Source organism: Nannospalax galili, unplaced genomic scaffold, assembly GCF_000622305.1.
Source record: "Nannospalax galili isolate Female #2095 unplaced genomic scaffold, S.galili_v1.0 scaffold741, whole genome shotgun sequence".
Taxonomy (NCBI): domain Eukaryota; kingdom Metazoa; phylum Chordata; class Mammalia; order Rodentia; family Spalacidae; genus Nannospalax; species Nannospalax galili.
In genome coordinates this window covers 1743240-1749178 of record NW_008346093.1, presented here as the reverse complement: position 1 = coordinate 1749178, position 5939 = coordinate 1743240, and the positions used below count along the sequence as shown (strand labels likewise).

General features: G+C 40.0%; 1 pseudogene; it reads right to left on the bottom strand.

The window, feature by feature from the left end:
* Nucleotides 1-5939, bottom strand: part of LOC103741693 — a 56256-nt pseudogene that overhangs the window by 47962 nt on the left and 2355 nt on the right.

The following is a 5939-nucleotide window of genomic DNA, read 5'->3' as shown; positions in this document are numbered from 1 at the left end:
TTTCTGTAAATTAAAAAAAAAATCGACATATGTTCTCCCTTATATGCGGATCCTAGAACCAAATCCTGACAAGTTAGTATGTATCCAGACATAACTACTGGAACCAGGATAATGGAAAGGAACCAGGGAAGTAAAGGAAAAGAAAGAAGCTGAAAGAGAAGAACAGTAGGAAACAGGCCTTAATAAGGGAGATATGGATAAAAACTGGGTTAGTTTAAGGGAGGGGGAGGGAAGGGTATACAAGGAACCTAGGGGATAAAGGGAAAGAAGGAGCTCAAGAGAGGTAGGACCATAGGAGAAGGGTATTAGTAAGGGAGAAAGGGGGGAAATGGGGGCACCTTAACTGGGGACACCATGATGGAGGGGTGAGACAATGCAAGAGATAAATAATGCCTAGCTAGTTTTTAAAACCAGAGGGAACCATATTAGTCCAACAATGTACTGAGAAATTATACATACCAGATCAAGAAATATGTCTAGGTAAGCTTTATCTGAGAACAATTGGTCTTTGCCCAAGATTTATCTACATGGCACACAGTAATTAAAAGTACCAGACTGGTGGAACTAACCTTCTTGGATGTTGAAAAGACATGCTTTGAGGCCTATAATAATTTGGTCAGAGGGACATAAAGGACAGTTTTTGCTCCTTGCACTCCTAGGTCAACTAGTTCCAGGTGACTATGAGCATCTCTCAAAATGTCCTGTAATTGTGGTGGGTCACCTGTCCTCTTGATCAAGGAGGCCGAGTAGACCCCATGAGATGGACTTGAACCAGTGTCCAGTCTACAAAGAGGAGGGTCAACACAGGGGAATCATTTCTTCCATGCTTCCATGCGAAGCCAGCCATGGTCAAGCAGGACCTTTGACTTATCTTTCACCAGAACTGGTAAAAGAAAGGAGCCAGGGGCTCCTCCCAAGCTCATGTGACCCTTGAGGAACAGATCCTCAAACAGCCTTAAGAGTAAAAATAAATTGGTTTATCTGGGCCAACTGTATGGCCTTAACACCCAAAGGGAAAGTATAACCATAGATTAAAGGGGCCAATATTTTTTTAAGAGTCCATATGTGTAGCTAAAGGCAACAATGCCAGATAGGAGATACCTTCTTTTGAGTTGTTGGCCAGGGTAGCCCAAGGTACTCCCAGATAGTAACCCAGCATAGAACTTGGAAAATGTACAGCAGACCCCAATCTTATCTAAAGGACTATTGACAACCAATTGCCGCTAGATGAGGAACAGCTGACCTTCCTAAAACAAAGACCTCTAGATAGGCTGACTAGATTCACCAGATGGGCAAGTAGTGGGGAATGGCTGGGGGTGCCAACCACACAGTGGACAGACAGTAGCAGTGATATCAGAGTAAAGGGGAGAAGGAGGCTATGGGAGGGTGCCATCTGGGAAGTGGGTGTATAGTCGAATAAGATGGTTTGTGGGATGTTCTGTGTGATATACACACACACACACAAAAATCAACAAATTTTTTTAAATGTGTTATATTTGAGGAGGAAGCCTAAAAATTTATGTCATGTTAATTAGTAGAGGTGATAAACATTACCATTGAAATCTACTCGATGACTTTATAAGACACACAGGTGCCAAGGATCCGAGTGCAACCGATTATGACTACTAATAATCAGATACATACAGATTAGAGACACATGCGCCAACATCTCAGCATTATCAGCAAAAACAATGAGTCTTTCTGTAAGAAACAGTATATTTTAAAATGAAATGGAGATCTTTCTTTAAAGGTTAGAAACTCATTCAGCCAATTTCCAGAGCAAAGATGCATCTCTTTCAAAAGTGGCTGTCTGTGGGTTTTCTCTTCGCTTCCTTGGTTACTGAGTTCAATATTGTATAACTGTATTAATTCAACAGCAAACCTAAAAATTGTATAGCCACTTTTGAAAGAGATGTATCTTTGCTCTGGAAACGAGTATGTTGTATGTTAAAGCTGTAATGAAATGCTTTGTCTAAAAACTTTTTTTTAATATTAAAAAATATATTTAAAAAATAATAAAGTAAGCTGCTCATGAAAAAAAAATATACCAGGTCTAGTCTGTTACTTGGCAGTGGCAATTCATTCAGAAAGTTGTATTTATTGAACTTAAGACTTGCAAATAATATCGCCTCATTTAAAACAAAATATTAAAAAGATACCACTGAAAGTAGGTGTTATAGAACCAACCTAGGTGTCAAATAAGACCAATGGATAAAAAATGGGGTTTGTATATACTGTGTAATTCTTTCAGCCATAAAAATGAAGTGATGATGGTTGTAGGAAAATGGATACAACTGGAGATAATCATATTAAGTCTCAGAAAGACAAAAATACCATGTTTCCCCCATTTTTGGCTCCTCGATAATACTTGTGCATAAAGTTATATATGTACTGATGACATGAAAGTAGAAGCCAAGCTGTCTGGGTAACAAAGGACACTAATGGGGGGGGGAAGCAGAGAGAAGGTAGAGGAGAGTGGGGTATGGAGAAGGATGCTCAAAGTGTATTATACACTTCCATGAAAATAACTTTATGTAAACTTGTATTATTAAAAAATATCACTGGAAAAGGAATATAACAACCCCTGACTTGAGGAAATTATGAATCATGGATACTGTTATTTTTCATGTTACTTTGTAAACATGCTTAAAATTTAAAGTTATGAGGTCCTTTTGGGTGCACGCCTTTAATCCTAGCACTGGGAAGGCAGAGGCAGGCAGATCTCTGTGAGGTCTAGGCCAGCCTGGTCTACATAGCAAGCTCCAGGTCAGTCAGGGCTACATAGATAGACCCTGTCTCAAAACAAAACAAAAACAAAGAAAAAAACAACAAAGAAGCTATTAGGTCCAAGAGAGGCAAAAATATTCTACTTTTTTAAATTTTATTTTATGTGTATGAGTGTTATGCCTGCATGTATATAAGTGCACCCATGTTGTGCAATGCCCATGGAGATCAGAAGAGGATATCAGATCCCCTAGAAATGGAATTACAGATGGTTGTTAGCTGCCAAGTGGGTGCTAGGATCGAACCTGAGTCTTGTGTAAGAACAGCCAGTGTTCTTAACTGCTGAGTCATCTCTCCAGTCCCATATTTTTATTTTTATTTTTAAATTCAAATTTAATTTTTTTGGTTTTTTGAGACATGGTCTCCCTGTAGCCTGTGCTGGCTTAGAACTCACTATGTAGAACAGGCTGGCCTCAATTTCACAGAGATCTGCCTGTCTCTGCCTCCCCAGGGCTGGGATTAAAAGCATGTGCTACCATACTTGGGTTTTTTTTTAATTATTTATTTTTATTTATTATGTGTATGAATGCTTTGCTTGCATGCATGTAAGTGCACCTGGATGTGCAATGCCCATGGAGGCCAGAAGAGGGCATTGGATCTCCTGGAACTAAAGTTACAGATGGTTGTTAGCTGCCATTTGGGTGCTAACACCCACTGGGAACCAAACCTGGGAGCCAAACCCAGGTCTTCTTGGCTGCTAAGCCATCTCTCCAGCTCCCAAATATTCTATTTTAGAAAAAAAAAATAGAAAGAAAAAAAAGGACTGAGAGATGTCTCAGTTGGTAAAGTGCCTGCTGTGCAAGCACAAGGACTTAAGTTTGGATCCCCAGCATCCATGTAAACGTTTGATATGATAGCTTTTGTCTGCAACCCTAATGCTTGGGGAGCAGAGACAGGTATACCCCTGGAGCTTACTAGTCAGCCAGTCTAGCCAGTTGGTGAGTTCCTGGTTCAATAAGAGAGCCTGTCTCAAAAAATAAGAGAGCTTGAGGGATGGTTCAGCAGTTAAGAGCACTGGCTGCTTTTGCAGAAGACCCGGGCTTGAATCCCAGCACCCACAGGGTAGCTAACAACCATCTGTAACTCCAATTGGAGGGGATTTGACACCCTCTTCTGACATCCGTGGGTGTTGCACAACATGGGTCCACTTGCATACATGCAAGCAATACACTCACACATAAAATAAAAACTTTAAAAATAAATCATTAAAAAAAAGACAGAGAGAAGATACCCAACATCAACCTATAGCCTCCACATGCACATGCACATATATGTGCAACAGACACACCAACATGCCCACACATACACACTACACACAAAAGAAAAAAAGAAAAGCTCAGCTCACAGCATAGGCCTGTAATCTCAGCTACTCAGGAGATTGAGGCAATAGGACTGCACATTCAAAGTCTTTTCAGACAACTTTGTGAGACTCTGTCTCACAATAAAGAAGAAAAGGCGGGGGGGGCGGCTGGAGAGATGGCTCAGCAGTTAAGAGTACTGGTTGTTCTTTCAGAAGACCCGGCTCTGCATCCCAGCACCCACATGGTGGCTAACAACTGTCCACAACTCCAGTTTCAGGGGATCTAACACCCTCTTCTGACTTCCACTGGCATTGCATGACATGCATGCACTTACACACATGCATAAAATAAAAATAAATAAATAGAAAGAAAGAGAGAGAAAGAAAAAAGAAGGAAAGAAGAAAGAAAGAAAGAAAGAAAGAAAGAAGAAAGAAAGAAAGAAAGAAAGAAAGAAAGAAAGAAAGGAGAGAGAGAGAAAGGAGAGAGAGAGAAAGGAAGGAAGGAAGGAAGGAAGAAAGGAGAGAGAGAGAGAAAGGAAGGAAGGAAGGAAGGGAAGGAAGGAAGGAAAGAAAGAAAGAAGGAAAGAAAGAAAGAGAGAGAAAGAAAGAAAAGGGCAGGGTGTGGGGATGTAGCTCAGTAGGAGAACATTTGCCTAGCATGCAGGAGGCCCTAGGGTCTATTCTCCAGTATAGGACGGAAGGAGAGAAGGGATGGAGGAGAGAGGACAAAACATATTTATAAAGATATAAATTGAAAGACCTAATTCAAAGAGTCCATGGTCTATAAGTTTCATACCATGCTGGGCATTATCATTAATTAAATTATATGCCAATGAGTCCACAGTCCCTAGTTCATTGCCAACAGGTAAGCTGCCCTTGTACAATTCCATGTAGCAGATGGCCACACTCAGCTGTCTCACTGTACACCATTCACACAGGAGCCTGTGCTTTCAGCTCCCCCACAAACCTACCCTGAGAAGTAGGAAAAACCTATTTCCTGACTGGTAGACACCAGATTATCTCTATACACAAAATATATTATACATGTGAAGCACATGAGAAGTCATAAGAATTTTGACCCCGTAAATAAACTGATAAATTGCAAAACAACTTTAGAAACCAGACTTAGTTAAGAGTTCGTGCAATTTTTTTTTATGTACAGTGTTTCTATTTCACCCAGCTGTGGGAGTGCTGTTTTGGGGGGGCTTTTTCTAGAAATACCCATTTTGGGGCTGGTGCCTCAATTGTTTTCAGTGCATTATTTTCTTGAAGAAGCTTGCTGTGGGTTGACTGCAGAATGTTTAACTCGGATCTATTTTTTAATATTTTATTTTTTAATTATTTATTTAATAACTACATACTTAGAAGAAGCATTTCATTACATCAGCATTGATATATTCAATAACAATTTTCTGAACTAGGTTGCATCTCTTACAAAACTGGCTGTACATTTTTAGATTTACAGTTGAATTATTACAGTTATACAATATTATACTCAGTATAAACCCTATAAGACATAAAATTAGATGAGGTTTTAACCTTTAAAAAAGATCTCCATTTCATTATTGAAATACAGTTTCATGCACAAAACTTCATTTTTAATGCAATTGACATTAAGATGTTTGCACATGCGTTTCAGATTATTAGTAGCCAGGCTGACTAGATTCACCAGAAGGGCAAGTAGTGGGGAATGGCTGAGGGTGCCGACAACACAGCAGACAGTAGCAGGGATATCAGAGTATAAGGGCTCTAGTGGGGGGAGGGATGCTATGGGAGGGTGCTATCTGGGAAGTGGGTGTATAGTAAAATGAGATGGTTTGGGATGTTCTGTGTGATACACACACACACACACACA